The 23,679-nt window shown below is 28.3% G+C and overlaps 1 protein-coding gene across 3 annotated transcripts in view; it reads right to left on the reverse strand.

Annotated features, from left to right (window-relative positions):
* Positions 1–23,679, reverse strand: part of LOC135957500 (uncharacterized membrane protein DDB_G0293934) — a 93,492-nt gene that overhangs the window by 66,387 nt on the left and 3,426 nt on the right. The gene's annotated exons all lie outside the window — the stretch shown is intronic.

The following is a 23,679-nucleotide window of genomic DNA, read 5'->3' on the forward strand; positions in this document are numbered from 1 at the left end:
AACATTCTAGTCTTATATAAGTCGTTGCAAAGGTCTTTGAAATATCTATCATTAGATATCCATATTGTCTATATTAATGACTTAGTAATCCAGATATAGGTCAAAAATCGAGGTTGTCATGGTTTCTTCCTCATATCTCAGCCATATGTGGACCATTTTGCTGACAGAATTATTGAAGATTTGGATCCCGAAGATATCTGGGGTTTTCAGAAATTGATTTCAGCAGACAGACGGACATAGCTTAATCGACTCCGCTATAAGGATCCAGAATATATATACTTTATAGGGTCGGAAAATTATATTGCGGAAATTACAAACGGAATGACAAACTTATATATACCCTTCTCACGAAGGTGATGGGTATAAAAACCGCGTTCAAAAGATACACCAAGGCGAATTGAATTTGACTGATGGAAAAGAACTTTTTTCTTGGCAAAATACAGTCGTTTTTTGTTCAAATCCTCATTAAATCGACCCAATTATTCGGCATTGATTATTTTACCCTTTCGAAGGTAGTCAATGTGGATTATACCGCGTCCATCTCACAAAAAAGTTCGTCATGACTTTATTGGTTGACAAATAGACCTTGTACTACTTTGGGGCCGATTCTCCCCGAGAAACCCACTGTTTTGACAGCTGGTTGTTCTCTGGTGTATTGTGGTGGATTCCCGTTTCGTCCATGTTTACGAAACGTCACAAAACCTCGCCAAACACTAATACGAAGTTGGCACACGACTGCGTTTGTGGTCGATTGTGAACAAACTTGGCATCCATCTTGCGGAAAGCTTTTTCATACCCAAGTGATCATTCAAAATTGAAACCACTGAGCAATGTAAGATACCTATGCTTTCACAATCTCATATCGTGAATTTTGTTTAATTGTTTCGGGCGTCCAGAATGCTTAGCATCTTTCGTGCTTGTACGGCCACAATGAATGTCAGTAAACCACTTTTTTACCATTGAAATTGATGGTGCAAAGTTTCTATAGTATTTATCAAGCTTAGCCTTGAGTGATGCTTTTCAAATTATGTATGACCGAAAGATCTTGTATACCAAGTGTTAAAAAATTTAAAACGAGTAAGTTGCCATTCCTTGTTTGTTTCCTCCCTTAATTACTTTGTAATGCAAGTGTTTGCTGTGTCCCTATGCACTATTTGAAATCCAAGTTGAATGTTAAAATCAATTTAAAGAAATACTCTGTCTGAATACTTAGGTGTTTGCTAAAAAATTGATTCAATCGTACTTTTGATACTATTTGATATTCAAAAGTAATGTATAACTTCTGCGACTAATTCGATCAAATTTTCAATGGTTTATGTAAATAGACAAATTTACATATTTACATAAAGTGAAAATTATTGTCTGTTCGATAAAACTTAGTATTTTCTATAGTTAATTTTGTGTATAACGGTTTTTCTATAGCCATTTTTGTATATAACAGTATTTTCTGTAGACAATTTTGTGCATTACATTATTTTCTGTAGAACATTTCACATATACAGAACATTTCGTGTATAACAGTTTTTTCTATAGAACATTTTGTTTATAACAGCATTTACTATTGAAAATGTTCTTTATAACAGTTTTTTATATAGAAAATGTTCCGTATAATAGTTTTTTCTATTGAAAATTTTGATCATTTCTGTAGAACATATTGTGTATAACAGTTTTTTCTATACAAAATTTTGTTTATAACAGTTTTTTTGTATTAAACATTTTCAGTATAACAGTTTTTTCTATAGTAAATTATGCATATAACTGTTTTTTCTATAGAAATTTATTCGTATAACAGTTTTTTCTATAGAAAATATTCTATATAATAGTTTTTTGAATACAACATTTTGTGTATAACGGTTTTTCTAGAGAACATTTTGCGTATAACAGTTTTTTCTATAGAACATATTGTGTATAATAGTTTTTTCAATAAAACATTTTGTGTATAACGATTTTTCTATAGAAAATTTTTAGTATAACAGTTTTCTCTATAGACAATTTTGTGGATAACGGTTTTTTCTATTGACAATTTTGTGTATAACAACTTTTTCTATAGCCATTTCTGTATATAACAGTATTATCTACAGATAATTTTAAGTATAACATTTTGTTTATAACAGCATTTACTATTGAAAATGCATTTTATAACATTTTTCCTATAGAAAATTTCGTATTTAACAGTATTTTCTACAGAATATTTTATTTATAAGAGTTTTTTCTATAGAATATTTTTTTACAACAGCATTTCTATTGAAAATTTTCTTTATAACAGTTTTTTTCTATAGACAAATTTGTGTATAACAGTTTTTTTCTATAGAAAAATTTGTGTATAACAGTTTTTTTCTATAAAACATATTGTGTATTATTGTTTTTTCAATAGAACATTTTATGTATTACAGTTTTTTTCTATACAACAATTTGTTTATAACAGTATTTTCTATTAAACATTTTCTTTATAACAGTTTTTTCACGATAATAGTTTTGTTTATAGAAAATTTTGCGTATAACAGTTTTTTCTATAGAATATATTGCTTTTTCTATAGAACATTTTCTGTATAACATGATTTTCTACAGAAGCTTAGAAAATACTCAAATATTTTCTAATGCTTTACTATTTGGAAATGTTGTTATTGAAATCATTCTCCTTCCCTCTCTTGCTCTAAGTAACATGTTGACACAGCATATTGCCAGTAACTATTATTATTCAATATGTTATTAGGAAATTACTTTTTTGTTTACTTTTAAAATCAAATTCATCATTATAATCATTATGTTAAATCATATTAAATAATTAATGCATCATAATGCTGGCATAATAATTACTTAATACAAATCTAATTAAAATAAATTGAAAATATGCAAAAGCAATATTGAATAAGTAAAACAAAACTAAAGCAACAACACAATAAACTAACCAGAAACTTAATATGCAAAACGAAACCAGTAATAACTATAAAGAAAAAAAAAGATATTAAGTAAAATAGAAATAAAAAAGATTAAATTACTTAAACTTAATTCACTGGCAAGTCTTTAAACCAAGTAAGTAGTATGGATTTTTCTTCTTAGTGGTTGGTCTTTGTCTTTTGGTGTACAAACAAACTGCCATTGTGTCATCTCCATAACCTTTAAAGTCAATATTTTTTTCTTTTCGCAATATTCTTTTAAGATTAAATTTCGCTTATAACACTTTTAACTATAGATTTTTAGTACTTTTTTGTTGTTTAATATAAAATAAAATACTTAGATCAAGGTTTTCTTGTACTTACAACAAGATGAGTTGAACAAAATTATAATAATACTACTGTTGCAGATGATGATGATGATAATAATTATAAAGAAGCCCAGTCAGCCAGCCACAACCATCATCATCATCGCCATCACTTTAGTACCTACATGAAATGATGGTGATAGCCATAGGCGACACAAAGACTTGTAATTTTTCTTTACCCATTATGAGGTTTGTTTTTGCAATATGTCTTTCATTGAACAAAAAAGCTTTATGGGGTTTCATTATTCAATAAATATATAAATTTAATTAATAAGTATTGTTAGTGACTATATTTTTTTTAATAGTTTAATAATAGTTTTATGTAATAATTGAATTCAGTTTCAGTTTCTTTCTTTGTTTTGTTTGCTAAAATTTATAAATATTTGTTTTATTGTTATAAAAAGATTTTTTTTTCTTTTTGTAAAATATTTTGTCATTTTTATTAATGTTTTGTCATTAAAACGATTTATGTTGTAAACATTTTTTGAATATTCATGCAAAATTTGTACAAATTGTGTTGACATTTTATCAATTATTAATTGAGTAAATATGCCTTTGTGTTCTTTTAATAAATATTTGTGAAATTCCAATGTATTCATACAAAATTAAATTTCAGTTATTTAAAAAATAATAGATGAAATTTTCTATCATTAAATAATTCATTCTTAATAGAATTCCCATATAAAATTAGCAGAGAGAGTGAACACAAAATTCAAAAATACAAATAAAGTTTAAACGCCAATTTGTTTACTGATTAGTAAAATGACAAGTTTAAACTTTCTTTAAAGCAACAAGTAAGAGAGCTATATTCGGCTGTGCCGAATCTTATATACCCTTCACCAAATTATACTTCAAAATAAAAATTTTAAATATTTTTAGGTAAACAAAATTTATTTTTTTTTACAAAGTTGTATTTTGAATTTTTTGGAAAAAAATATTTTTCGAATTGTTTTTTTTTTTAATTTTAAAATTTTTTTTTTTTGTTTTTTGAGTTTTTTTTTTAATATTTAGCGAAAAAAAAATCAGGTTAAAAAATATTTTTTCCCGATTTTGACCCATTGTAGGTCCAACTTACTATGGTCTTATATACGTAGTTGCAAAGGTCTTTTAAATAACTATAATTTTTTTTAAATTGTTTTTAAATTTTTTTTCCAAATTTTAAAAAAAGTTTTTTCCAATTTTTTGTCCTACACGAGGTAAGACACCTCGGGTATGTTCAATTTTTAAAACGATCCTATTTCTTTGTATGTGTTCCGATTTCAAAAATCTACCCGTGGAGAACTACATAAAACCTCGTCTTAGCTATCAATTATCTCTTATAACTTAGGAGGTATCTGTATTTGAAAATTAAATTTTCATAATTTTTACACACCCTACTCCAGTTTTTATACCCTTCACCTTCGTGAGAAGGGTATATATAAGTTTGTCATTCCGTTTGTAATTTCTACATTTTTCATTTCCGACCCTATAAAGTATATATATTCTGGATCCTTATAGATAGCGGAGTCGATTAAGCCATGTCCGTCTGTCTGTCTGTCCGTCTGTCTGTTGAAATCAATTTTCTGAAGACCCCAAATATCTTTGGGATCCAAATCGACAATAAGTCTGTCAGACATGCTTTCGAGAAGTTTGCTATTTAAAATCAGCAAAATCGGTCCATAAATAACGGAGATATGAGCAAAAAACCGGAACAATTTTTTACCTATTTTTGATCTATATCTGGATTACTAAGTCATTAATATAGACAATATGGATATCTATCTAATGATAGATATTTCAAAGTCCATTGCAACGATGTAGATAAGGCTATAGTAAGTTGGACCTACAATGGGTCAAAATCGGAAAAATATATTTTAACCCGAATTTTTTTTTCATCAAAAAAATTTTTTTGTCGTAAATTTTTTTTCCAAAAAATTAAAAACTTAAAAAAAAATTAAAAAACAATTTCGAAAAAAAAAATAATTAAAAAAAATTAAATTTTGTTTACCTAAAAATATTTAAAAAAAAATTATTTTGAAGTATAATTTGGTGAAGGGTATATAAGATTCGGCACAGCCGAATATAGCTCTCTTACTTGTTAAATAACAGCGGGTCCAAATATTTCCCGATTTTCTCCAACAAACGTATATTTCAAAAGAAAAGAAGAATTATTTTAAAATCATGACTGACTCCAAAGTCATATGCATTTGAATTTAAAAATTTTATTTTTCGCTAGTTTTTGGAAAAAAAAAGTATTTTTCCTTTTTAAGTTATCGAAAAAATTTCTAAGCAGATGTATTAAATGAAAACAAATTTGAAAATTGTTGAAACCGAGGGGACCAGATCTATCCAAAAAAAAAACGCGTAAGTTTTAAGTAGAATTAAATTTTAGGGCAAAAATTCTCAAATCGCACAGTGGATATCAAAATATAGTAACCCACTTTAGATGGCCAAATATGTTCTTAATTATTTTGTAAAGGGTTCCGATAACTCCGTCCTTGGTATCGATATAATAGCTAAAAACTAAAAAATCCCATTTATGGGATTTTTCAACACTTTTTTGGAAATTGCGGGATTCCAGATTACAAATTTCAAAATTTGTTTTTATTTTTCGATTTTCAATAAAAAAAATCTATGTAACTGTAAAATTTAATTAAACAAAATTCATAAATAAAAATTCAATTTCAATTTGACAAATTTGTATCTTTGCCAAAACTCAATAAAAAACATTTTTTGTCATATTTTCCAAAAAAGTATTCCATGAATTTTTTAATTGTCTAAAGTTATATATATTTTTGAAAAATAGACAAAATCCCCTATCCATTGATATATAACATGCCTACCTTATGTTATTTTCGTGGCAAATTAATTAGGGGAAAACTTAACAACTCGCAGAGAATTTACATAACATGGTCAACCAAATAGAGAAATACTTTAAAAGAGATTGATTTGGTGTCTGTTTTTCAAACTCGACAAGAACCTGCTTTGTGTGTTTATTTAAAACTCCTTGTTGAGAGATTTGTTAACATTCGTTTTGAGCTTGACTAAAAACCCAATTAATGATCTCTGTTTGCATTTTAAGTATTTTATATAGAAAATCTTGTGTTTAGCTGTAGAAAATGTTCAGTACAACACTATTGTCTATAGAAAATCTTCAGCATACCAGTTTTGCCTATATATATGGTTACAGTAATCAAGTATATGTTTGTGACAACCATTTATATGATGAAGGACTTACCTAGTGTTTATAAACCGGATAACCGGTTAGCCAAGTATGCCAAAGTTGCTCATATTCTTCGATTACCATGACTCAATTCACTTAGCAAGGAAGATTATATTGTTAATCTATCAAAAAACAGAACTATTCTTAACCATCTAATGTGGAAACGTTCCTTTATGTAAACATCAGAGAGCAAAAATCAAATACTCAAGCATCTCTCTCATTCATATGAATCATATTTTTTTATTAATTCAATAAATATTTTTTTATATTAATAAATATTTTTTACCTTTTTGAAATATTTATAATTTTTGTATACAAAAACACCAATACTTGTCATTTTATGACTCCTGTATGTGTTAGAATCACTGAGTCACCTAAATGAAATTACCTAGAAGTGTATCTAAACATCAACATATGAAATAAAATTTAGCTGTATCTTTAAACACACAAACAATAATAATAAATACTAAATGAAGTACCTTCATTTCCACAGATAAGATAAGAGAAATTTATTTCAAATTGTGATATTTTTTACAAAACAAAAGAAATTTGTTATTACTTTGGGATGCCGAGACAGAGAGGAGCTGGAGGGAAAAAGTAATTACAAAATTGATTTATGACCATTAAATGGAACTAAACATATGACTATTTATTTTATTTTTTTGCTTTTCAGGTTTAATATATAGATAGAAACATCTAATGTAGAAGATACATTCATGCATGATGAAAAGCCACTTAGACATAATGACGTAAATTATAGAAAATAATATAAAAAAACTATTAAAATAAATCAAAATACTAAATATTAAAGGAAAAAGTAGGGGTTTGGGAGAATTTAAGGTACTGTACAGTTTATAATATTTAAGAATTTTTAAATTTGTTTTAATGAAAATAAGATATGTTTGAAAATTGTTATTACATTCTTGCAAAAAGAACTTCGAAAGATGCTAATATGTAATAAATTTACTTAGAATTTCATTTTGAAGTGGCAAGTATCTTTCAGAGAACAATAAAATATGTAATTGCTCTTAATTTAATGATGGAAACGTTATTCACAAAGTACTTGATAAGTAATTTCAAGTACCATATCAAAATTAATGAAAATGTTTAAAACTATTTCAATAAACAGCTGGAAAAACTAAGATTCTTTTATATGGAGATTTCATGGGTCTTTTTAGTTTATCACATCTAACTGCCAGATGGAGCGACATGACTATCGAGCGGGAAGAACACCTATTCTACCTAAAAACTATATTTGAAAACATTAGGAATGATGGTGCATTTTTATCTACGTGGGTCGATTTATTCAAATCTATTATCGAGGGCTGAAATGTAATTGCTCTTCACGAACTAGTAGGCATATTGAAGAAACTCCTTCTCTCTATAGGAAAATACACCTTGGTAGTCTTCCTGAAAATATCACATAATAATCACAAATACATATTTTTATACCCTCCACCTCCAAGTGGTGAATGAGGGTCTGTCCGTCTGTGTAAAACACGCTCACGTCTAAAATACGCAAACAAAATTGGTGGACTTATAAAAAATATGTTTACTGTTCTCCTAAGCAGTTTGGTATTGAAAATCAGCAAAATCGGTTCAGTAGAATCAGAGCTATGAACTAAAATGTGTATGCTATGAACTTATTTGTGTAAATATATTGCAGATAATACCATAAAACTTTACACACGTTATTTTTATAATAAAAGGACTAACTCTGGTGAAAATTATAAGAATCGGTTCGTGATTTCTCCTAGCCCCCATACAAATTACTTCCCGAAATATGGTTCTATGGTCTATAAATGCCTTCTGAATTGCAGTATCCATACAAAATTCAGCAAAAATAAGTTTCGTGCTAAAAGAAATCACAACACTAAATTTTTTGTGGATCGGCCCATATTTGACCATAGCCCCCATATAAAGTTCACTTCCGAAAATCACTTAAATTAGCATAAATATCTTATAAATATCGCTATTAAGTTGAAATTCGTCATAAATAATCCCCATATATACCAAAATCGCTATACCTAATTCTATGATGATCGGCCTATAATTGGTTATAGCTCCCATATATATCAAACTAAAAAATATGTATGCAGGTGGAGCCGAATATACCGTTCTAACTTGTTGTATTACAAATTTCCTTGTACAGAGGCGAAACATCTCAGTAATGAAGTGAAAGTGTTCTCTCAAAGCCTTTTCTAACTTTGGCTGAAATCCTGAATGTTCAAAGTCAAATCTATTTCCATATTAAGGCTCATCCTATAGGCCCGGGGATTACGGAGTGCCAAAGATCCTTGAAACACAGAACTAGTTCTATTTAGATTAGATTGAAAAGAGGGAACTCATAGTCTTCTATAACCAAGCCATTAGGTATACACTTGGGCCGAAGTACTCGTTCCAGTTTGAGAAATTTCCCGAATGCCCAAACATTTCCTCTATATAACACCTCAGGGTCTTCTAGTCGGTGCACCTAATATGTTTATCGTTAGGTATTGTATCTCCTGATAAATATTTGTATTTAATTTGACCAAAAACTGGGCTCTGGCCTAAGTAGTGATCCAAAGTTTCGTCCAAAATTACCATTATAAGTAGTGAAGACTCCAATTAGCCATCCAAATACCGGTGTAGTCTATTTGGAAATTGAATGGCTTAAGTAGGGATCCAAAGTTTCGTCCTACTCTCCACATGGTCCATATTACTATACGGGCCTAAATTCAATATAAGCAATGAAAACTCTTAATAGTCATCCAAATACCGGTATAGTCTATTTGGAAATTGATCCGTTAAACCCATTACCTCTCCTATAATATATTCATGCCATTGTCTCATAAAAGCTAATTATGAGATAATTCTCTGAGCTATTTTTAACTTCCAGAGCTTCGTGTTGGAAAACACGTCAACATTTCCCTTACAATCTAGTAATGTTCAGGATTTTACAGTTTCATATAGCTCGGAATAACTGTGTCAAATTGTTCCTTATATTTGCAATCCTATTAAAATTTTGATATAAATTTTAATTTTAGAAACTCAATGAATATGTAATAAAATCTTTATTTATTAACAAAACTCAATGAAATTTTTAACGTTTTTTATGTTTGTCATTCTAAATAACAAGGTGTAAATAAAATGGTCAAAAGGTCAAAGGCAATCCCGCAATTCCTAAAAATTGGAGCGAAAATCCCAAAAATGGTATTTTTTACAATTTTGCCTATAGGGTTCACATTTCCTTCGGGGCTGGGAAAATACTTTGGAGATAAATAGGGAACACATCAAGGTTTCCAGAGCTGTTTTTTGTTTTCTGATTCCAGCTTTGGGATTTTAGAACATGTGGCCCAAAGTTGAGTTTTTGATAAAAAAATAGGTCAAATTCCGAAGGGCATAGGGGCGACATATTCTAAGAATAGGACATGTTATTTATACTAGAATATTCTCCATAAAGATATCTTTCAGAAAAACATAAAATTGTTATATGTTCTTAAAGAAAGTTTTTTTTTTAATTAAAAAAGAGTTAAGTCACCTTTTCGCCCAAAAAACAGCAAAAATCAACTATTTTTTGAATATTTAAATTGAAAATCGTTTATTTTTGGATCCATAATTGATATTGCTCTGAAATCTTTTTGTATGTATATAATTTAGTTGTCTAACTAATAAAAAAATCGAGTCCATTTGGTCCAAAAGTACGACCAATATTTTTAAAAAGCAGACCAAGGTATGGCAAAATTTTAAAATTTCAATTTTGAAATGCCTATAACTCGAAAAGTATAAGAGATAAATAGCACACGCAAGCATGTTTTTTCAGCTGAGCGCTTTTCAAAAATATAAAAATCTTTGAAATCGGATAGGAAACAAAAAAATTGCTCGTGTTTAAAAATTTGACTTGTCGAAGGTACCCTACTTCCCCGGAATACTACTCGTTTTTCAAACAAAGATTGAGATAATCAATGGAGTTACGGACTAGCTAATATCGAACGTCATTTCCACAACTGCTGCAGACATTAATTTTGAGAGTCTAAAACTGAAACTGTAGGTAAACTGTCCCGAGAACGGAAACCTTATTTGACTGCCGCTCATATCTCAACGATATGGCAGAGCAGTTCAGGAATGTGTAGATATTTCAGCGAAGACTGAAAAGTTAACTAATCTGAGATAGACCATCGGAAAATATCCAGTCATCTGTGGCAGATGGAATTAAAACTAGTTCCGTGACATGTGAAAAGTGGAAACTTATTGAAACTTCACTTGTCATATTGTTAAAGAAATATTTACATTAATTCGGCAAGGTTGTATGGCCAAATTAACTTCTTAAAAATAGCCTCCCTTTTGTATCTAAAAATGTTTAATACTTCTACTTCCGTTTCATATTAATTGTGTAGGGTATTCAAAATAAAATAATAAATTTTTAAAGACTCTTAAGAAGATAAAAAAACTATTAAATTAATGTTATTATGCAGTTAAACTTAAAACAAAAAACACACTTGAAAACTATAGGTATACTTTAAGATTATATTGTATGTAATTATAAATGTTTATTTTATTTTCTTAAAGTATCTTTTTTCATTATATTTATTAAGCCTTTAGGCTAAGTATAATTTGTTTTTCTATTTGAAGGAGGAATTTATATTACTTTAATACTCATATTCATTATTTCATATTTAAAAACCTTTATTTAACATTTGTGTGTTTTATTTTTTCAGAATTATTTGTATTGTTTTCAAAATTATATATTTAATACTCGTGAGTATTAAATCATGTTTAAGTTATTTATTATTTGGCACGTTTAATTTTTTTGCATTTGTTTGTTTGTTTTAATGGTAGAGCTAAAAAAGTTTAAATTAATTATTCATGTATAAAATCATAATTTTGTTAGAGTACAAACAAAATAATAAAATAAATTTGCCCTGACATTGAGCTTCTAGTGTTTAAAGGTGTCTGAGTGTCTGGGAAGTGACTTGTTAACTGTAGTTTGGTTTTTGAGGGTTTCAGTAAGAAGTTGATTAGAAAATCTTAAAACCGTTAAAATGTATAGCATGTAGTTGAAGTTAGTTGTTTAGGATTTCTATTATAATTCTTTACTATAGTGCTAAGTTAATGATATGTCACTCATGTTTCTCACTTATGGCTTGACACTAACTTTAGATTTTATTTTTATTTTTATAAATTTATATTGTTTTAATGAAATTTTTGATTTATTAAATTTATACACGTAACCTCTATTTAAGGTCGCATTTAGTTACTTAAACAATTAATAAAACAATAATTTATCTTTTTGACATACATATTAAATAGATTTTAAATAAAAACAAGTGTCTCAACAAGGAAGATTTCCCAGGTATTAAGTAATTATATGGCTGAATGTTGCTAGTATAATGTTCGAAATTGATAAGTTTGTTATATTATATTCCAATTTTCCAGATGTTATAAATGGAATGATACATATTTATAATTCTTTAGAAAGCTGAACATTTCCAGTTAAAACAAAGGTATATCTGCTATCTGATATAATATACCTAAATGTTGCTATCAACATGTTGCAGAACAAAATAATGTTTTAAATTCATAAGTTTCAGCATATTTTACTTGCAATTAGAATGCTGAATATTTAAGTTAAGTCTATAGTATGAGAATGTTGCCGAAATGTTGCTAGCAACATGTTGCAGAATAAAATCATGCTTGAAATTGATAAGTTTAAGTTGATAGACAAAAATTGAGAATTCTTTAGAAAGCTGAACATTTGAAGTTAAATTTATTGTATAAGATTCTCATATAATATGCCACAATGTTGCTAGCAACATGTTTCAGAACAAAATAACATTAGAAATTGTTAAGTTTAACTCACAATTAGAAAGCTAAACATTTTACAATAAGTTAAATCTATTTTATAGCATTTTGATATATTATGCCTAAATGTTGTTAGCAACATGTTGTAGAACAAAATAATGTTTGAAATTGATAAGTTTGACATATTATATTCCCAGTTTCTAGATGTTATAAACGGAATGATACAAATTTATAATTCTTTTGAAAGCTGAACATTTCCAGTTAAAACAATGATATTGACTTCTGATATAATAAGCCTAAATATTTAAAAACCTTTATTTAACATTTGTGTGTTTTATTTTTTCAGAATTATTTGTATTGTTTTCAAAATTATATATTTAATACTCGTGAGTATTAAATCATGTTTAAGTTATTTATTATTTGGCACGTTTAATTTTTTTGCATTTGTTTGTTTGTTTTAATGGTAGAGCTAAAAAAGTTTAAATTAATTATTCATGTATAAAATCATAATTTTGTTAGAGTACAAACAAAATAATAAAATAAATTTGCCCTGACATTGAGCTTCTAGTGTTTAAAGGTGTCTGAGTGTCTGGGAAGTGACTTGTTAACTGTAGTTTGGTTTTTGAGGGTTTCAGTAAGAAGTTGATTAGAAAATCTTAAAACCGTTAAAATGTATAGCATGTAGTTGAAGTTAGTTGTTTAGGATTTCTATTATAATTCTTTACTATAGTGCTAAGTTAATGATATGTCACTCATGTTTCTCACTTATGGCTTGACACTAACTTTAGATTTTATTTTTATTTTTATAAATTTATATTGTTTTAATGAAATTTTTGATTTATTAAATTTATACACGTAACCTCTATTTAAGGTCGCATTTAGTTACTTAAACAATTAATAAAACAATAATTTATCTTTTTGACATACATATTAAATAGATTTTAAATAAAAACAAGTGTCTCAACAAGGAAGATTTCCCAGGTATTAAGTAATTATATGGCTGAATGTTGCTAGTATAATGTTCGAAATTGATAAGTTTGTTATATTATATTCCAATTTTCCAGATGTTATAAATGGAATGATACATATTTATAATTCTTTAGAAAGCTGAACATTTCCAGTTAAAACAAAGGTATATCTGCTATCTGATATAATATACCTAAATGTTGCTATCAACATGTTGCAGAACAAAATAATGTTTTAAATTCATAAGTTTCAGCATATTTTACTTGCAATTAGAATGCTGAATATTTAAGTTAAGTCTATAGTATGAGAATGTTGCCGAAATGTTGCTAGCAACATGTTGCAGAATAAAATCATGCTTGAAATTGATAAGTTTAAGTTGATAGACAAAAATTGAGAATTCTTTAGAAAGCTGAACATTTGAAGTTAAATTTATTGTATAAGATTCTCATATAATATGCCACAATGTTGCTAGCAACATGTTTCAGAACAAAATAACATTAGAAATTGTTAAGTTTAACTCACAATTAGAAAGCTAAACATTTTACAATAAGTTAAATCTATTTTATAGCATTTTGATATATTATGCCTAAATGTTGTTAGCAACATGTTGTAGAACAAAATAATGTTTGAAATTGATAAGTTTGACATATTATATTCCCAGTTTCTAGATGTTATAAACGGAATGATACAAATTTATAATTCTTTTGAAAGCTGAACATTTCCAGTTAAAACAATGATATTGACTTCTGATATAATAAGCCTAAATGTTACTAGCAACATGTTGCAGAACAAAATAATGTTTGAAATTAATAAGTAAAATTGTAAAGACGAAAATTGAGAAGTCTTTAGAAAGATGAGCATTTAAAGTTAAATTTATAGTATAAGCTGATCATATAATATGCCTGAATGTTGCTAGCAACATGATGCAGAAGAAAATAATGTTTGAAATTAATAAGTAAACGTGGAAACACAAACATTTTGAATTCTTTAGAAAGCTGAGCATTTGAACTTAAATCTATAGTATAACTTTCTCATTTAATATGCCTGAATGTTGCTAGCAACATGTTGCGGAACAAAATCATGTTAAAAATGAGTAATTTTAAGTGGAAAGACATAAATTTAGAATTCTTTAGAAAGCTGAACATTTGAACATAAATCTATAGTATGACATTCTCATTTAATATGCCTGAATGTTGCTAACAACATGTTGCAGAACAAAATAATGTTTGAAATTGATGAACTTTACATATACTAGCAATTAGAAAACTCAACATATTAAGTTAAATCTATTTAATAGCATTCTGATATAAACGCCTAAATGTTGCCAGCAACATGTTGTAGAACAATATCATGTTTGAAATTGATAAGTTTAAATGGAAAGACAAAATTTAATAATTCTTTAGAAATATGAACATTTAATGTTTAATCTATTTGATAGCAATATGATAAAATGTGCCTGAATGTTTCTAGCAACATGTTGCAGAACAAAATATTGTTAGAAATTGATAAGTTTTTATATTTTCTAAATGTTATAAACGGAATGATTAGAATATTGAACATTTGAAGTTAAACCTATTGCATAGCTTTCTGATATAATAGGCCTGAATGTTGCTGCAACATGTTGCACAAAAAAATCATGTTTTAAATTGATAAGTTTAAGTGGAAAACAAAATGTCGTAATTCTTTTGAAATTTTAATATTTCAATTTAAATCTATTTCATAGTCTTTTGATTTAATATGCCTAAATGTTGCTAACAACATGTTGCATAACAATATCATGTTAAATGCCAAATCTAACTATTGTATCTAACAGACTTTAGCTCAAAAATTTGTATTACATCTTAATGATTTTGTAATTTCCTGAACTTAGTTTTTAGCATGTTTTACATAAAAGCAATACATTTTCTGAAATCTACTTACTTACCACTTTAGGTTACTAGTAAATGGATTTATTTCTAAGAATTTACAACAGGAAGCGCAAGTTTCGTAAAAGTTTAGAAGCAATCCAACCAAACAACATTCTACTCTATACATAAAATGCATCCTGTAATTCTAATTTTTTTATTTTCGTTTTACAACAACTTCAGTTAGACCAAAACAATAACAAGCCTGAGAAAGAAGAAGAAAAAAGACAGAAAATACTTTGTATCTAAAGTAGTTTTGTTGTTGTTCATACCTCTTAATACTTCATGCACTTAAGTCAACAAGATCTGCAAACAACAATGCAGCAGTTCATTGCATGGCATTACATCGCATCGTATCGCAAGATGTAGCAGAAGAATTACAAGTCAAAGCCCTCTTAACACCAAAAGACCCACATCTCAAGTAGAATGAAAATAAAAGGTATTTGTTCGATGCTGTATGAGTAGAGTATGAACAAAAAAAATAATAATAAAAGACAAACACACAACAAAAAAAAACGTACACAAAAACGTGATTCATAAGATTTTGTTTGTTTTTTAGTTAAGTTTTGAGAAATAACAAAGAACAAAAAAATGTTTAAAAAACGCTAAAAACGAAACAAGTTACATTTTCATCATCGTCGTTAGCACAGCCAAATAAAGTATAAAAGGCTTTAATGAAAACAAAAAAACGCATGCATTACTTTAGTTTTAAACGAATTTCCAAATACCCTAAACATATTCATTTTGCCGGGTACTCAATTCCAAAAAGTAACTACTCGATACTTTCAGAGTTATATTTTTCAGTACAATAAGGAAAAAACTTCAGTATTTGTCAGTGAAAAAGTGCAACTCCGATTTTGAAACATCAACATCAGCTTATATGACTGGTCCAGGTCCAATAAAGAACCGGTCTCTAACTATTACCTAGTAATCATTCCCGTGACTAGTTTTCTATTAATTTCCTTTAGGTCTATGTATAGTTATTTCACAAAATACTTAGATTACCAACATCATGTCGTGGTTGTCTAAAATACGATAGTTTTAAGAAATAATTCGATATTTATTTCACTTTATAAAAGGTAAACTATATCTGAGAAATATACTTTCAAATCGGGTCTGATTGCATTAGTCCCGATTTTAATAGTTTGCGGGAAAACTGTTATTATCATATTAAATAAGGAACATAAAAGATGAAAAGGTGATGTGTGTGATTACCGGATATTTTCCGATTGATAGCTTGAGATTCGAATACAAGGATTTCTGAAGAAATATGAAATCAAATATTGTAAGAAAAATATTGAAAATATTTTTGCTAGTTTATCTTTTCCCAAAAAGGTCAATAAACCCCATAATATTCTTACCATAAACTTTATAGCCTCTAAGTACTATTTATTGAAATTTATTTAATAAGGCGTTACAAACGTGCCGTTAAACTAAAACTACAGATTATCTAATTGCGTAGGCTTATTGTTTTGTAAAAAAAAGCAGTAGAACAAGCTTTTTGTTGTTGATGTGTTTGACGATGATGCATTTAGAAAATATTGTTTGAAGATTTTAGATTGAGATTCTTTTCGTTTTTACGTTTTGTGTTATTTCATCTTGAAAGAATCCAAGCACTTTGTTGAAGGCGTTTAAGAACAAAGGATTTTTGTTTAAAGAAAAGAACTTAAATTAATTTTCCGCAATTTAAGGGGTACTTTTTATATGTATTGTATATAATAATGATAAGTAAACAGGAAATAACTGTGAGGTCATACTAAGATGACAAGTGTAAAAAGCTTTAAAGAAATTTTATATTACAGATTTATAAAACAAATCGTTTTGTTTATAAAAATAATTTGAATTTAAACCTATAATGCATAATTATACAATTTTATTATGCAAATAAACCAGTTTTATTAAGCAACATGTTGCTAGCAACATTGATTTCTGAAAATAAATCTATATTTAATAAATTTAAACATTCAGAAATTATTGGTCCGTTTAATCCAGTTTATTAATTAATTTTTGTTTTTTAGTGAAGATTTTTTAATAAATAAAACAGTTTTTATGCTTTTTAATTAAAAAATAATTACTCCGCAACATGTTGCTAGCAGCCTACATGATTAATTGCATGCCTCAGAATAAAACACTCTTGTATATATTTATGTAGTTACTTTCCAATTGTTATCATATTGGTCATCTCGCCATTATTATTGTTGTTTATAACCACTATAGCCGTTTATTGTCTACCTGCCACAGATTCTGTTCCATAACACTTAAGATAAAGCTTAATTATAACAATTAATTTATACTATAAAAATTGTACCGCAATGTATTGTAGAATTCTACGTAATTAATTGTTATTGCGATTCTAATTTAAACAAATCAAGATTAAATTAATGTTATAAATAGCGGAAAATAAAATTATTCATAATACTTAATATGTACTAACTACATCATACATAGTTCATTGGTAATAAAAAAAAAGTTATAATGTATTTGCGAATTAATCATGTTTCATTTTAAATTTGCAATTTTATTGCATTTTTCTATTTTAAATAAGTACAGATTAGACAAGCGCATTTATGGTTATATTGTGGTAATAGGCGAGAAGTATATTTATCAAATGAAAGGTTTTTAAAATGCAAAACAGTGAATACTAAATACAATATAAATGATTTGAACTAATCTACATTTTCATACCATTTCAAATTGGTATGAATGAATTGAAAATTGGAGTTTTTATCTATTATCATCATAGAGAGCAGCGATCTGACACAGAACTAGTGCTGTGATTTATTCCAAGTAACGATTTAATTTTCAACAACATAAATTTGCTGAATCTTGCTGTTTTGTAAAATATTGTTGGTCACTGCATTACCCACTACGGCATTATCAAACACTCAAGAAAACTGCAAAGTAAAACTTATTACTTCGAGTTATGAATTTTACTTTAAAGCCATTCATGAGACTAGTATTGGGTGTATTAAATGCGGGATTTACAATAGATGGTGTATCTTTTCAACGCGGTTTTTGTTTTTAATAACTTATACGTCATTTTGAAGGGTTCATATCTGTTATATATTGTCACTTAGTTATTGAACATTATAAAACAACAACGTTTTTTTTTTGTTTCGAAAATATCGAATTTTGTACCAACAAAGCATCATATGAGAGAAGTTTTGCTTTACTTCTTTAATTTGAAAAAAAGTGCCGCTACATCAAACCGATTGCTCACCGAAGCTTATGGTGAATGTGTTTCATCGGTTTGAACGTGCGAGAGATGGTTTGTGCTGTTCAGAAGTTGTAATTTGGGGAAGGCCAGCCAAAAATTTTTGAAGACCAAGAATTGAAGGCTTTATTCCATGAAGATTGTTGTCAAACTTGACAAGAGCTTGCAAAATCATTGGGATATATTTAAGCAGCAATTTAAAATCGTTTGCGAGCAGCAGGATTCAGTTAAAAGCAGGGAAATTGGGTGCCATACGAAGTGAAGCTGAGAGAATCATTACTTGCGTAAAAGTACACCAAAGCCCAATATACATGACGCTAAGTTAATTCTCTTTATTTGGTGGGAGAGAAAAGGGTCCTACCTATTATGAGCTGCTGAAATCTGACCAGACCATCACAAGGAACCTGTACCGAACGCAACTGATTCATTTGAAGTGAGCATTGGACGAAAAACGCCCAGAATATGCGGTCAGACATGAAACCGTAATATTCCATTATAAAAACGATCGGCCACATGTCGCAATACCAGTATTTAGAATGAATTGGCTGCGAAGTTTAGCCTCATCCGCTTTATAGTCAAGACCGCGCCCCGTTTTGATCGATGCACAATGCTCTCTCTGGGGTACGCTTCACTTCAGAACAGAGTATCCAAAATTGGCTTGTTTCGTTCTAGGCTTCAAAAGCAGCAGTTCTTTTGGCTCGGAATCCACATGTTGCCAGAAAGAAAAAACTAAAAAATGTATATTGTGTAAATGTTTCAAAATAAAATTTGGAAAACATTCCGCATTTTTAAGTGAATACACACTGGGGCCTTGAGACTCCGCCCCCTTGGAATTCAAAGTCCAAATTCAAAACTTAAACTAAACTACGCTTTTTCTATTGCAATGGGATTTTATTAATTCAGACTATCCGCTTATAAGTTACAGATTCACTTTTTCAAAATTCCCCTACTGTGTTACATGAGGATTTTACCATTTCCAATTGTAATAGAGAAATGATTAGAGAAATAATTGAAATTATGATTTCTATTGAAAATTATACCTGTAGGGTAGGCAACCGAAACGGCGATTGACTCCTCGGGTATAGGGATTGGATCTAACTAGAACTCTTTATTTGGAAATAATCAGTCAATTTAACATGTCGATGTCCTAGGAGGAGAAAATCGTTTAAATATTATTTACAGGTCCCTGATCTAATCTAAGAGAACTTGTTTATTTTTATATAATAAAACAGAGGTCTTAAAATTAGATATAAATTTAATTATTTTTGTTTGTTACTAATTTTAAAAAAGAGTATAAAATGAGATTTCCCATATTTTTGAAAAACTATTTATAGGGAAAATTGGCTATCATATTTTTCTGGAAAAGGTGTAGTTTTTTCTAAATAAAATCATTTATTTCCATATTGAATAAATTTAACAAATATTTAAATTAATTTGCTACAGTATTTGTTAATCAAACATGTCGATATAATGAATTGTAAATAACATTTAAAAATAATTTCTTAACAAATTAAATTGTCACGTTTTATTTACAACTCATACGATATATTTACACGTTTTAGTTAATAAAGGCCCATAATCATAGTCAGAAATAAAGTATATTTTAATAGAAATAAAGTCGTCTTTACTTAAGAGTGGACTTTAGGTCTACCATAGACAAGTTAAAGTATATTTTTGACGTTAAAGTCGACTGTAAATATAAAACAAGCTGAAGCAGTTATTAACTCATTTAACAACAGCATCATCAGCTGTTCTTCGCCATGTAAAAAAGTTCGACAAAAAATAAAAAAATAAAAAGTTACAAGAATTTGGGAGAGATTTTGCAATTATTGAACAGTTATCAATAAAATTAGTACCAAAATATTCCAAATATGATATTAATCTTATCTTTTCCATTTTTCCACCACAAAAAACTTTTTTTCTCTAGTTGTCCCGGTTACTTTTATTGTTTACCTTTTTTGGTTTTTGATTTAATTTTCTATGTCAGCTGTTCAGCGGTGCCACTTGTCTGTATTTCGTTGTATATTGTATGAAAACATTTTATACATGTGAGGTGACACCCAGTTAAAGTCGGTTCAATTTAAAACATACTTTAATTTTGACTATAGTTGGGAAATAATATAAAGTGGGTTTTTAATTTAAAGTTGTTTTTAAAAAGAACCGACTTTAGTGTTTGACTATGATTATGGGCCAAAATCTTTAATAAAATTCGAAATAAAAGATAGGCGTAACTTCAGCAACATGTTTTTAAAGTAACAAATATGTACGAAGATTTGGACATTTTATAGCAGAAGATATATTTTAATTAAGATTTATAGTTTTGGGGTTAGCAACATTGCGAGAACATTTATGTTTTAAACATTTGGTAAAAAATTGTAGAAATTGTCATTTCAGCAACAAACTTTATTAGCAACATGTTGATAAGGAAAAATCATACGAAGCAATTATTAACCATATAATAGTCTATTTTATAAAAACTCATTTTAATATGATAACAACATATTGCTAATCAATTTTAATAATTATGTTAACAATTCAATCAAATAAAGTTGTATTGTAAATTTATACACATTACAAATAAGTTTTTATTTCTACAACTTATATCAACAGCAACATGTTGCTAAGCTAAAAATGGTCGCAGTAATTGATTTCTTAACCCTTTAATGCATATTGTTGCCAATTGTATACATTTCAGTTCCACTTAATTTTAGACGAATATAAGCTTGATACTAATTCAGATTCCAATTCAGAAAAATCATATGGAGTACGAAAAGTTTCAGCTAACGAAATTCTAAATCAAACTAAAGCTAAATGAAATATAATAAATAAAAATCAACTAAATATTTGATACTTTATAGAAAAATAAAAGTAAAAATCATGCATTTAAGGGTTAAAATATGCTCATGTAAAAACTAATTTTACAAGTATGTAATTTATATAATCCTTTGGATACAATTTTATACCTTTCCAGCAACATGTTGCCAAACCTGAAGTTGCAAGCAATTGCTTAACAAACATAGCTTTTCCTTCAAAATATGCATACATGATTTCTTATTCTTAAATTTTTATAAGTGAAAATTTCTCCCGTCATTTCTTGCTTAAAAGTTTCATAAACTTTAATTTAACCACAGAATAAAAGGCAAAAAAATGAGGTCATTTCACCGCTGCAATTTTTAACTTTTTTCATGCATGCATATCATTATATTAATTTTTTTTGTGTCTCCTCTCTCTCTCTGGTTGATGACACTGCATAATTTCGGTGCATGATTTCTTTAAATACAATAAAACATTTTAACATGACAATGTACAAATTATTTATAAGACTGACTGACTGAATGAATGTGTCATGTTAAAAGCGGTAAAATGTTTATTTTTTGTTGTTGTTGCTGTTGGTGTCACAATTAAAGTGTTAAATAGGGAAACCAACCATCCAAACAGCCAGCAGCCAACCAGCAAAATACATGAACATTTAATGTTAAAACGGAACAAAATTGTTGCCAGAAAATAGGCGACTCGAAAAAGTTGGTGCAAGGAAAAGAAAAATCATATGGTAGAATACAGTGGTTTAGAAATGTATTTCATATTGTTACGTTTTTACCTTTTAAATAAATCGTATTCTTTTAATTGCAAATAAAAGCGATCAGTAGTTTAAAAATTGTAACTACTTTTTATTTATTTAAATTGAAATAGTCACTCTCTTTTAAAACTACACTTTATAATGTAATGCATTTGATGTTAATTCTAACCGCGCCTATGATAAACTAACTCTCTGCAACTTACACCGTGTCATCTTGCAGTAGTTTCATGAATTATCTTAACGGACAAAACTGGAATGTTATATTTCTAGAGGTTTTAGCAGCTTAATGTTAATGTTAGCAACTTTAACAGTTAATGTTGTCATACTTATAAACAATGTTAATAAGTGCGTGTTATCAACATTGTTGATAAGTAGAAATTTATACTGATAGAAATGTTTATAAACATGATAAATGTTGCAAGACCGTTAAATTCAAATTGATATTAAATTTTTAAATACAGCAGTTTGTATTAGTTGTATTTATTAGTTTTCTTAATACTTAAGGACTCAATAATTCTTATCACATGTACTATTGGGGCAATTTAGTTTTACGTCAACAATTTCAATTTGTTTACAATAAATTCTATTACTTAATCGTATATCAATCAAGATACTACAAATACTTTAATTATCTTTCTATTTTATGTTTTATGATTGATTAATGATTTCATTGGTTATAAAAGAAATGTTTTGTTGTATAATGGTATAGTTTTTTTATTAAATAACTGTCAATGCAAATTTTTAAATTTAATAATTTTGATAAATATTTAAATAAAATTTATTTTGTATCAAACAATTCAATAATGAATTGCAAATAATATTCATAAATTCATATAATAAACGTATTACATTCACTTGAAATTTTCTTAGCTTCCCACATTTATTGAATTTTAATATGATCGCAGATTATCAGATTTAATCTGGCAAATATCGATCTCAGATTAAAATTCCATTAAAATTTCCATTAGGACAAAGGAGAAACAAAAAGAAAAAAGAAAATTTGCATAAAGAGTGAAAGGTGGTTAAAGATTAGAATTTACTGCAAAATTTGCTTTAAATTTGCCTGATAAAACCTAGTATGTTACTCAATTTACAGCCAGCAACACTACCAAGTTCATCTAGAAATCTGTTACCTAGCCATTTAAATCCATGACTCTGTAGTCTCGGGCAGATATACATAATGTGCTCTCGTGTCTCCAACTCCTCTATTTCCCCACACAACCTAAAAAATCCAGTGTTCTATTATTCTATTTACCTATAAAGGCCCCAAATTGAGCAGTGACCAGTTATCACTCCTACTAGATTTCTGACTAAACCTATCCAAGCCAATTACTGTTTTGGTTGCCTTTGCATCCAGTTTTGGCCAAAAGGCCTTTGACATTTGACAATCCGTCATTACTATTCCAGGATTGGAGTCACGAAATCTTTCAAATATTAGCCTGTAGTAGTCTTACTCCCAGTTCCCTAGTACCATGATCTAGACTCTTCAAGAGCTAACTCTTCATGAGCTCTCCTGTAATCTTCCACTAAGCTAGAATGTATTCAAAGCCTTATATACTTATACATAAATTGTCACTACAGACCCCTCTGTGACGTGTGCTTTTATTAACTCTGTGGCTTTCCACAGTGCGAAGATATCTGCCTGGAAGACGCTGCACTCGTCAGAGAGTCTATATGACTATTTAATATCGTTGTCGACCATATAAACCCCGGCCCCTGTACCAGAGTCCATCTTGGATCCATCAGTGAAAACTACCACCTCTTCGAACAGTT

This window comes from Calliphora vicina, chromosome 4, assembly GCF_958450345.1.
Source record: "Calliphora vicina chromosome 4, idCalVici1.1, whole genome shotgun sequence".
NCBI classification, from domain to species: Eukaryota; Metazoa; Arthropoda; class Insecta; order Diptera; family Calliphoridae; genus Calliphora; species Calliphora vicina.